Source organism: Poromitra crassiceps (assembly GCF_964638095.1).
Source record: "Poromitra crassiceps genome assembly, chromosome: 11".
Lineage (NCBI taxonomy): Eukaryota > Metazoa > Chordata > Actinopteri > Beryciformes > Melamphaidae > Poromitra > Poromitra crassiceps.
In genome coordinates this window covers 4955914-4968413 of record NC_139643.1, presented here as the reverse complement: position 1 = coordinate 4968413, position 12500 = coordinate 4955914, and the positions used below count along the sequence as shown (strand labels likewise).

General features: G+C 41.7%; 1 protein-coding gene across 1 annotated transcript in view; it reads right to left on the bottom strand.

Moving 5' to 3' along the window:
• dnai2b (dynein, axonemal, intermediate chain 2b) overlaps nucleotides 1-12500 on the bottom strand; it is a gene marked incomplete at its 5' end in the record, with an annotated part of 45177 nt that overhangs the window by 15579 nt on the left and 17098 nt on the right. The window lies entirely within an intron of this gene.

Below are 12500 nucleotides of genomic sequence, written 5' to 3'. Positions count from 1 at the left end.
ATGATCACGATGTCTCCTGGTGTGAAGTTGCGTCTGATGTTAGACCATTTCTGTCGTTCTTGTAGTTGGGGAAGGTATTCCTTTATCCATCTTTTCCAGAATAAATCCGACATGTATTGAACCTGCCTCCACCGGCGGCGAGCATATATGTCTTCTTTCTGAAAAAGTCCTAGTGGCAGGGATGGCGTAGTCTTGAGAAGCAGAAGGTGGTTCGGGGTAAGGGCTTCAAGGTCATGTGGATCTGTAGAAGCCTTGGTGATTGGGCGACTGTTGAGGATCGCCTCAGCTTCACACAAAACCGTATGGAGACCCTCTTCATCAAGACTTTGCACATTGAGGGTGGAATTGAGAACCCTTCGCACTGATCTAATTAATCTTTCCCATACACCTCCATGGTGTGAACCAGCAGGGGGATGGAAGATCCAACGGATTCCTTTCTGGAGCAGTGTATTGTGGATCTGATCTTGATTCCAGCCTTCAATTGCTTCCCTCATCTCGCGATGAGCTCCTACAAAATTGGTGCCATTATCAGATCGCAGTTCTTTCACTTGGCCACGTCTGGCTGTAAAACGCCGAAGGGCATTGATGAAGGAGTCTGTATCGAGTGATGATGCAACTTCGATGTGAATTGCCCGTATGGCTAGACATGTGAAAATAACACCATAGCGCTTCACAACACTCCTTCCACGCTTCACTCCAAAGGGTCCAAAATAATCGACTCCAACATATGTGAAGGGAGGTTCATCAGGCGAGACTCTATCCAGGGGCAAATCTGCCATCTGCTGTTGTCCCGGAGTAGCATTTATACGTCGACATACAACACATCTTGACAGAATTTTTCTGATCGACACAGTGGCGCCAGGAATCCAATATTGTTGTCGTAGTCTGGATAACATATGGTTGCGACCACCATGTCCCACCTCATTATGAACATGTCGAAGAATTAGCTCAGAAATGTGAAAGTCCTTTGACAGTATGGCAGGATGTTTCATTTCTTCTGGCATTGCTGCTCTGCTAAGTCGGCCACCAACTCTTAACACACCATTTTCCAGCATGGGGTTGAGCTTATGGATATGGCTGGTCCTCTTCACATTCATACCTTTTCGCAGATTTGAGATTTCATCTGCAAACCGCTTCTTCTGGCAAAAGCAGATTATTTCCATCTCAGCATTAGCCACTTCTTCCACTGTGAGATTATTGTTTGCTTGAGGCTGGATGTTATCTGGATGAAGCTGAGCAAGAACGTTGTTTGCTAGTTTCCTCTGTCTGCTACGATGCAGTAGCAGTCTTTTGAGTCTGAGCATCCATGCTATTGCCCTTTTCAAATGAATCCGGGATGAGAAGTGATGGATTAAGTGGGTGGTTGGATCCACTTCCTGAGAAGTTAGGTGAGTAGCATTTACGGTTATGCTCTTGACTTCAGAGTCCTGAAGCGAAATTTTCTCCAAACCATCAGGATTTTGAGGCCACTCTTCCTGTGGGCGGCGAAGAAACTGAGGTCCAGACACCCATGTTTCTTTCCTTAGGAAGGATTTGACAGTCAAACCTCGGGAAGCCATGTCTGCTGGATTGTTATCTGTGTTAACATATCTCCACTGTAGTGCATGTGAGACTTTAGCGATTTCGGAGATTCTGTTAGCCACGAAAGTTCGGAATCTTGTGGTCTTGTTGTTAATGTACTTGAGCACAGAGGTGCTGTCGGTCCAAAATATAGAGTCTGTTAGTTCCATCTGCAACTCTTTCCTCCATATTGCGTCCATTCTGCTCGCCATGGTGGCAGCTGTCAACTCCATTCGAGGGATCGTGGCTGGCTTTAATGGAGCCACTCTTGCTTTTCCTGCCACAAATCCACAATGTGCCTGGCCATGGCTGTTATGCAGTAGCAGATAGCTAACGGTTCCGTAGCCATCCTCACAGGCATCTGCAAAGTGATGCAGTTGAGCCGATGTAACCACTCCAAAGTTTGTGGGTTTGAAGCATCGTTCAACCTTGTAGTCTTCCAGCTTGGGAAGGTCCTGAATCCAACTGATCCATTCTTGTACAATGGAGTCTGACAGCATATCATCCCAACCAATCTTTTTCCTACACAGATTTTGCAGGATCTTCTTGGCAGTCAGGACAACTGGTGCCAATATTCCCAGGGGATCATATATTGAACTGACTGCTGAAAGAATCCCCCTTCTCGTGAGTGGCCGGTCTTTCAAGATGATCTTAAACTTGAATACATCAGACTGAACACACCATTGTACACCTAAGACCCTCTCCACCGGAAGTTTGTCATGGTCCAAATCCAGATTCTTCATTTCCTTTGCTCTCTCTGTTTCAGGTATGGCAGCTAGAACACGACGGCTGTTGCTTATCCACTTGTTGAGTAGAAAGCCTCCCTTGTAACAAATCGCTCATAGCTCAAGATAAAGAGCTATTGCTTCTTCCTCTGAAGCTGCTGAAGCGAGGCAGTCGTCAACATAGAAGTGGTTCATGATAGTGTTTACAGCTTGAGGGGTGAACTCGTGTGTGTTGTCCTCAGCACATTTTCTCAGGGCGAAGTTTGCACAACTGGGCGATGAGGTTGCCCCAAACAGATGCACGGTCATCCTGTGTTCCACCATGTTCTGGGTGTAGTCTCCGTCAGGCCACCAGAGGAACCGTAACAAGTCACGGTCCTCAGTTGGTACTTTAACCTGGTGGAACATGGCTTCAATATCTGCAGTTATGACAATGGGTTCTTTGCGGAATCTAGACAAGACTCCCATCAATGTGCTGGTCAGGTCTGGCCCCTGCAATAGCTGAGAGTTCAGTGACACTCCTCTAAACGTCGCTCCGCAGTCAAACACCACTCTAAGTTTTTTCTTTTGTGGATGCAAAACACCATGGTGAGGTAGATACCATTTTTTGCCATCATTACGTGCCAAGACATCATCCGGTACCTTCTCTGCATATCCTTTGGAAACCATGTCAGACATGAAGCTGGTGTAGTCTGAATGGAAAGAAGAATCTCTCTTGAATCTTCTCTTTAGGTTCAGTGTCCGTTGTTCAGCAACGATTCTGTTGTCAGGCATGCATGTTTCCCTGTCCTTTAAAGGTAAACCAATGCAATAATGGCCGTCGACTAGCTTGGCAGAATTTGAGACTAAATCCAGGAACTGCTGGTCTTCTCTTGACGGTTCTTGGTCGTCCCTGGTGCACTCTGGAAAGTCAGTTTTGAATTGCTGATTCCACAGCTCATCAAGTTTCACAACTGAAATCCTGTTGACACTTGCTGACTGTTCCTGAGTGTCATCATTTTTTCCTCCTAGTGGTCCATTAACCGTCCAGCCAAGCATGGTTTTGACAGCGTAAGGTCCATCTCCTATGCTCCGGATTACGTCGAGTGGTTCCAGAGCCTTTGGTACATCTGAGCCAATCAGCAACTCAATCTCAGAGTCAATTTCAGGTAGATGCACTTTCCTCAAATGAGGCCACTGATCGATGTCATCTTGATGTGGGATATTACCTTTGTGCACAGGCATAGTCTTCTGAGTATATATGCCTGGCAGATCACAAAAGTCGCTGCTGTTCAATCCAGCGACCTCGAGGCCTGAAACTATGCTGGTTTCAACGACCTTCCTTTGACCCATGGTTCTTAGAAGAATGTTTGATCTTCTTCCTTGAAGATTGAGCTTATTCATGAGCCCCACTGTACAAAAAGATGCAGTGCTACCTGGGTCGAGAAATGCATGCGTATACACTGTTGTATTCCCCTTCTTGGCCTTTACTTGTACAGGCACTATGGAGAGTTTGCAGTTATCTTCACCGGCCCCAGTAAGCCCACTGGTCTGGACGGAGGTGAAAACACTGCCCTCAGCTGCTGGCTTTATTCCTGCTTGCCATTTATCCGGTTCCTTTTTCTTTTGGTATATGTGCAACATTCTGGGATGCCTTAAAAGGCATATGTTGCAGCTGAGTCGCTTCTTACAGTCTTTGCTGATATGTCCTTTAGACAGACAGCCAAAGCACATTCCATTTTCCTTTAAGAAAGTGATTTTAACACCATGTGTCCTCCTTTCCAACTGTGAACACATCTCCAAAGCATGTCCACCTCCACAGAACAAACAGCTCTTCACAGCAGGTGAACTCTCCTTCTTCTTATTTCCTTGATCATATTTCTTGTCTGCAAGTGACACAGTGGTGGCAAATATACTTCCTTTTATTCTTGGATGGAGTTGTGACTGTGACTTGGGCCTCCTTATATCTTTGCTTACTGTGGGTGTGTCTTTGATATCTCCAAATATTGGATCTGTTGCAATTCTCACTTGCCTTTCAAGGAAGTCCACCATCTCCTTAAAACCGGCTCTTTGAGAGTATTTTTCCTGGAAATCACAGGCCCTGGTTCTCCATTGATCCCTCAGACGATATGGCCACTTCTTCATGATGACCAGCATGTTAGTAGGCAGGTCAAGCTCATGCATGTAGTTGACGTCTTCCATGGCGTTACAACATCCTCTAAGAAATAGGGTGTATGCTTGTAAAGCCTTTGTGTCATCCGGTCTTATTGGTGGCCATAAAAGAGCCTTCTCCATGTAAGCTGTAGCGATTTTATGTTCGTTGCCAAAATTATCTTGTAGTAGAGTCTTAGCTTTTATGAATCCTCTGTCTGAGGCCATATGCAGGCAACTCCTTACAAGCTCCCTTGGTGATCCTCTTGTGTATTGTTCTAGATAATAGAGACAATCTCTGGGGTTCTCATTCTTGCTTTCAATACTATGTTGAAAGGATTTAATGAAAGTCTGGTACTGAAGTGGGTCACCATCGAAAACTTGAATCTCCTTCTTAGGCATGGAAGAGAGACACTGTTGTTGGATCAACAATGCAGTGATTTCATTTTGCTTTTCCATGACTGAGAATATGTTGCCCTGTGCACTATTGCTTGCAGCAGCTAGTGTAGGTTGAGATGTCACAGGTGCACTGAGACTTGGCTGGAATGTCAAGGGAGTTGAGGTAGTAACAGATTGAATTTGAGTTACAGCTCTGGCAGTGGTTATTATTGGTGGTTGTGTATTGGTAACACTGGGTTTTGAGAGGATTTGTCGATGTGTATGCATGGCTGGTAACACTGGTGGTTTGCTTGCTTGTAGTCCTTTTTTCATGTATGACTCCATACCATCAGACACTTTAGAGGAGTGTTTAGATGAGTGTTTATGTTTAGATGAGACACTAGATCCCCTTGAGCCTAGCACCTTCATTTTTGCCATATTAGCAGCAATGTCTGCTTCCAAGTCCAACTGTTCCTTTTTCCTCCTTAGCTGCTCCTCCTGTTCTTCCAAGGCATGTTTATCCTTGAGCATGTTTTGTCGCACCATCAGAGCAGCCACTTCAGCCTCAGCCAATAAACGTGCAGATGCAGTACTTGAAACTGTGGAGCTTGAACTAGAGGAAGTTCTGCTTGTCTTGTGTCCAATATTTGAGATACTGTCACTTGCTTGTACTTCATCCTGTAATCTGTCAGATGTTACCTTGATGATTAACTGGGAAGAGGTCATGTCAAGTTGATGATCAGTGTCTGAAGTTTTCTCTAATGCAAGTCCCTCTGCTGGTGCATTGGGAGAAATCTCTGTAGTTGCAGCAATGTGTAACTCTGCAGTCACATGCTCTTTTTGCCTTCCAGTCTCAGAGAGCCATAGTTTCACATCCTCCATGAAATTTGTATGGCCTTCGGTTATGCGTTTAAACCATTCAATCTGGGTTTCCTGTTCCTCCTTAGGAATTAATTTAACAACTGACTCATGAGCTGCTTGTGCACTTCCATGCAGTGAAATCAACTTCTCCATTTTGAAATGCACATCCCGCTTCCCGCTTCCGGGTCATGAGCGGCTAGGACGCACAAAGCAGCGCTCCTGAACTTAATGATATATTCCTAATTTTTCGGCACCAAATAGCCGTCTACACTACAAATTGACCACCTTCATCATTGCTGGTTGTTAAACTACGAGTACAACTCTTTGCTTGTTTTCTCCCTGCTGTAACCGCGGACAATACGCCTCGAGAAGCGGTAGCGCAATGGGAAGGAAAGACAAGCTCCCTGATGCTAATGCTAGTGAAGCTAGCTCCTCCGGCTCCGAAGCAGCGTTACTGGAGGCCGTGACAGCGATGCGTGAAGAACTCAGAGGTATCAAGCAAGACATAAGCACGGCAAAGCAAGATATATGTGCTTCGGTTGATACTAAGATACAGGGTCTGGCGGACTTGATGAAGACTGAAATTGCGGCGCTCAGAGAAGAGCACCGCCTCGCCATAGCTGGTATCATAGCTAATGCTAACACCCAGGCTACCCGAGTTAAAGAGCTGGAGGACGGCCTCTCACATTGGTCGGACGAGACGACCACTATCCAGGAACAATTGCGGTCGGTCACAGCTGAGGTAACAGCCATACGTGACAAATGCGAAGACCTGGAGAGCAGACAACGTCGAAACAATATCTGCGTGCTGGGCATCGACGAGACAGAGGGGACACGGGATCCTCTGGGATTCCTCTCTAACTGGCTGAAGACTGCCCTCAACCTCGGAGAAACACCGCTGCTGGATCGGGCACACAGGTTGAATTTCCAGCCGAAACCAGGAGCCCCCCCCCCCGCCCTTTCATTGCAAGAGTGCACTTCTTCCATGTTCGCGAAGATATTCTCCGACGTGCGAGAGAAATGGGGCCGATCTCCTACAACGGGAAACGGGCCCTAATCTTTCCTGATCTCACATCGGCTGTTGCTAAGAAAAGGGCGACTTTCAACCAGGTGAAGCTATTACTCCGTGACAAGCAAGGTGTTAAATATGGGTTTCTGCACCCAGCACGGTTCAGGCTGACTTTTGAGGGGAAACACAACGTCTTCAACACCAAAGAGGAGGCGGAATCATATGTGAAAGAGCATGTCCTTCGTTCCTCTAACGACTGAGTAGCACGATCCTCCACAACGCAATTGTTTGACTTTCTGTAAGGTTTGGGTGAGCACTGGCTACCACCATCAGATGGCTGCATTTAACATTGACATTTTCTTTGACAGTGTGGGTGAGGGCGTTGGTGGATGAGGACGATGAAGATAAGTACGGTGGTTACACTACATATTGCCATCCGTTGTTTCTGTTCTGTTTTGTTTTGTCCTTTCAGCCCTTACTGCCTGACTGTTGTGGGGATAAAAAGAGGTATTTATTTGTTTATCTTATTTCTATTTTTTTCCCTTTCTTAAGAAACAAATAAGAAAAAAAGAAAAAAAATGTTCTATTCTTGTATTCCCTATTATATTCCTACAAAAAGAAGATAAAAAAATATATATATATGTATATGTTTATATAAAATATATATATATATTTATATGCGCAAATAATTAATTTATACAATAACAGTAGATGGGAGATGAGAAAAATAAATAAATAAAAAGGAAAAAAATAAAATAAAATAAAATAATAAAGAAAAATAAAGAAAAGAAAAAATAGAGCAAAATACAAAATACAAAAAAAATGAACAAAAGGATAATAAAAAAAAAATAAAAAAATAAAAAAATAAAAAAAAAATGCATATGGGTGTGTATATTGCTACCTCATATTAGTTTGCCATTCTATTAGTACTTGACGTGCTGATTATCTATTATTTATTCAGGAGTGCTGCTGCTGGTCCATTTTTGTTCTGTTTGGTTTTTTTGGGTCATGAATCCTAAAAGCTACCTGTTTGTTTTTTATTTCTTTATGTGTGTTGTTGTTTCTAGTGTCGCTCTATGTGTTTGTCTTGCTTGTAGGTGTTTCCCAGATATATTCTTTGTCATAGTTCCAGAAACTAATGAGCTTTAGCGACTTATCATATGAAGGAGACGATATGAAGCATTGTCTTGGTCTTAATAATGTAAATTGTTGCCAGTACACTCCTGAGGAATTAAACTGTCTAAATAACAAAAATAATTTTTCTTTCCTACACTTAAATATCAGAAGCCTCTCCAAACATTATGATGAACTTTCTACTCTACTTACAAATACAGCCTGTTCCTTCAATGTCATTGCATGTAGTGAAACTTGGCTATCAGATAAATCATATACTGATATCTTAAACCTTGATGGCTATAAGCTATATACCAAGAACAGATCTGACAGAACTGGAGGTGGTGTCTGTTTGTACCTGTCTTCTCGACACCATGTAAGTGTTTGTGACGACCTTGTCATAGGAGATAACTGCTCTGATTCTCTTTTTGTGGAGATAAATGTAAAAAATGGGAAAAGTATTGTGGTAGGAGTAATTTATCGTCCCCCAGACGCTGACCTTGAGTCCTTTAGGATCAAGCTAGAGGAAGTATTATTCTCTATTAATAATAAAAATAAAAACTGTGTTCTCCTCGGAGACTACAATGTTGATCTCTCTAAGGACGATTCAGCTAAAAATGATTTCCTTAACTCATTACACTCCTGCTCCTTCTTTCCCACCATAAATATGTTCACTAGAGTCACTAGCTCCACAAAGTCCATCATTGACAATATCGTCACAAACATCAGAAATTCTAAAATCGAGTCCGGTGTGGTGTTATCCGACATATCAGACCATTTTCCTGTGATACTATTTCTCGACCTGGCTGGCAGGCCACCACTCTTCCGCCGTAAAATAAAAACAAAAATAATTAACAAAGAGACTTTGCGGCGCCTGGGTGATGGCTTGCGGGCTAAAACATGGGATTGTGTTTACAGTTGTAACGACGCTGACACTGCATTTGATAGTCTGACAACCGGAATTACTGACTCTATTCGAAACACCATTCCTGAAAAGACTGTCACATGTAATCCAGCTGTCCAAAATCCATGGCTCACCAAGGGCATATTAAAATCAATAAATAAATAAAATAAACTTTATAAACGTTACATTAAAAATCCTAATGATATAAATAAAGATATATACACTAATTATAAAAATAAACTTACACATATTATAAGAAAGAGTAAAAATAATCATTATGTAGACCTCATTGAATCTTCACAGGGCGATTCAAAGAGGTTATGGAAAGTACTAAACCAAGTACTAAATAGGGGCCAAAAACACACTGTGCTCCCGGATACTGATAACACTGATAACGCAAACACGCACTCACACATTGCTAGCACTACCATTGGCAGTGCCAGTCTGCCAGATCAGTTTAATGATTATTTTGTCTCCATTGGTGAAAAATTGTCAAAAACTATTAGTAAACCACATGGTGCCTCTTTTACAAATTATCTATCAGGTAACTATACCAATTCTTTTTTCTTCCAACCAACTGACAGTATTGAAGTTTGTGAAATCATTATGCACATGAAAAGTTCAGGTTCCTGTGGTGCTGATGAAATCTCCAGTCGAATTTTGAAAGCTATTGTTAATGTAATTTCTGAACCTCTTTCCTTTTGCATCAATCTCTCCTTGCACTCTGGTGTAGTAGCAAAAGTAGCTAAAATTGCGAGGGTCATGCCAATTTTCAAATCTGGTAATAAAAACAACTTGACAAATTATCGTCCTATATCTATTCTGCCTACACTTTCCAAAGTTTTGGAAAGGGTAGTGTATAATAGACTCAGTAACTATTTGAACAAACTAAATACCATTGTGCCATCTCATGGATTTAGGAAAAATAGTACTACAACCATGGCGATACTTGACCTTGTAGAAAAGATCAATGACGCCATTGATCAAGGTGAATGTGGAATTGGCATCTTTCTAGATCTATCGAAAGCATTCGACACCATTGACTTTGAAATCCTGACTCACAAACTGCAGCATTATGGTATTAGAGGCTTAGCCCTCAACTGGTTCAAAAGCTATTTGTATGAAAGACAACAGTATGTTTGCATAAATGATTATAACTCACGACACAAGCCCATCAAATATGGGGTTCCCCAGGGCTCCATTTTGGGGCCTCTTCTCTTTATTTTATACATTAATGATTTTGTTAATTCCTCGCATGTCTTCCATAAAGTATTATTTGCTGACGACACCAACCTGTTCATGTCACACAGGATTCCAAACGAACTGGAACGAATCCTAAATGCAGAGCTTGCCAATGTAAACACTTGGTTTGCATGTAATAAACTCTCTCTGAACATCAATAAAACAAACTACATTGTGTTTCGTTCAAGTAAAAAGAAAAATGATGCTGAACAGGTTCGTCCTAAAATAAATGGATTGAATATTGCGAGAGTTAGCTCCACTAAATTTCTGGGGGTCCTCATAGATGAATTCCTAAACTTCAAATGTCATATTGATGGTTTAACTAAACGGTTATCCAAATATGTTGGCTTGTTCTTTAAACTACGACATTATCTTCCTCATTCTGCACTTCTTACCTTATATAAAACCTTATTTGAGCCGCACCTTAACTACTGTAATGTCATATGGTGCAACACATTTCCCAGTCACCTAAAAAAATTACAGGCTCTCCAAAAGAAGGTCATTCGTGCCTTATCATGGGCAGACTATAATTCTCCCACTAGTCCACTTTTCTGCCGCTATGGTCTTTTGAGGCTCACAGAGTATAATTATCTTCAGAATGCATGTATGATGTTCCAGGCTGTGCATAAGTTAAATCTTAGACTGTGTGAACTCATTCCAATTCACCTTCCTACACACTCATATGACACTAGAGAAAAGTACCTAATCCGGGGGGAAAAACGAAAACTAAAATGTACTAGTTTCAGTGTTGTGTGTAGAGGTCCACAAATTTGGAATGAGCTTGATGTATCATTAAAAATGTCATATTCTGTCTCCTCTTTCAAGAAAAAGTTAAAAAAAAATGTCTACTGTCAAATTATGTTTAATCGTAAGTATAGAACGTTAAATGCACATAGATATGGTAATATGGTATGTTATATATATATGTGTTATATATGTATATTATATATGTATATATATGTATACGTGTTGTATCTAATATAATATATATATATAAATATAATATTTGGGATTGTTATTGTTTTATTGTTTTGTCTTGTTTACTGTTGTGTCTGCCGGTTATGTCTTTGGTTCTGGTGGGTATATGACCAATACCCTACCCTCTGGACATTAATTTCTTGCTTTATTTGTGGGCCCCCTCTAATAAGCTTTTAGTAGCTTCCTTGGGGTACCCTTTCGTACACACTGCATCATTGTTGTATATGAAGCTATTGTATTGTGAAATTTCTTGTGTGTGTATGAATAAACAAAATCAAATCAAATCAAATCAAATCCTTTGCATTCTCATCATTTTTCATTAGCTCTTTAATTTCCTGTGAGAGCTCTTTAAGTTTTTTTACATTTGATTTTCTTTCCTTCTGAAGTGTGTCAATCTTACCAGCCTGTAAGCTTGATCTTCCTTCTCTCCTCCCTTTCATCATCATCTTGTTCGTTTTGTGCAATTTGTTCATTTGTTCCAGTCATTTTGCAATTTTTCAAAATGCAATAATTAATCCAAACACACAGCAGTAAAACACAGCAGCAAAGCAACGTCGCCCCACAGATAAACCGCACCCACAACAACAAGTGGCAATGCGATTTTCCAATTCAACTGGGCACGGAAGCCACAGCTTACAATCAAACAAGCAAACCAGCCCACACGCACAACACAAGCCAAAACAGTCCCCAATGGACAAACGGTAGCAATTCCAAACTGTGTTCAAACTTGCAACAACACAGAAGGAACACCCAATCCTACCGCTTCTGATGGCTGTGATGCGCTGCTGTCAATCTCAATCATTCAATGTCCACCGCTGATGCAGTCATTTCCTGGCTTCTCCAATACAAGCCGCGAAAGGGGAGACATCCAATACGTTTCAATAATGTCCATTGAATCCAAAATGCGAGGTCCCAAGACGTCCGTCCGCTGTGTCCTTGATACTGCTAATTTTCTGTTGACTAAATGTAGCGACTACTATCAAAAAAGTCCGCTACAGAGGCTGAGTAGGCTCTTACTGTGACGCGTTCCAATAAATCCATGTTTGAGTTCAGATACGTTTTAGACAGTTTATTAAATGAAATAATAACAGGCAAAGCACTGAGATAATAAAGCAAATAGTGAAACAAGTTACGACGACGGTCAACAGAAAATATCGGAGCCAAACTCACCCTCTAACATCAAGCCAGACGCCATACTGCTGAACAGGTAAGTACTGAATGAATGAATGAAACCACACCCCGTGTCAACGTGAAACCACACCCCCTGTGCCATTGACCAATTACAAGCGATAATGGCTATCAATGAACGTATGCAGCTCAAACATTACGTCATGTAAAACAAAATAAACAACATAGGTAATATAGATATTATGGCTTCTACAGTATGTTAAGGTGCAATAGCCTGCAGGTTTATGAAGGCGAAGGGGGTGGAGTCTCCTCTGAAACAACATTTTAACTATTTTAACCCATAATGACAATGAGAAGAAGAAGTTCAATAGCTTTGTGTGTGTGTGTGTGTGTGTGTGTGTGTGTGTGTGTGTGTGTGTGTGTGTGAGAGAGAGAGAGAGAGAGAGAGAAAGAGAGAGGGAGAGAGAGAGAG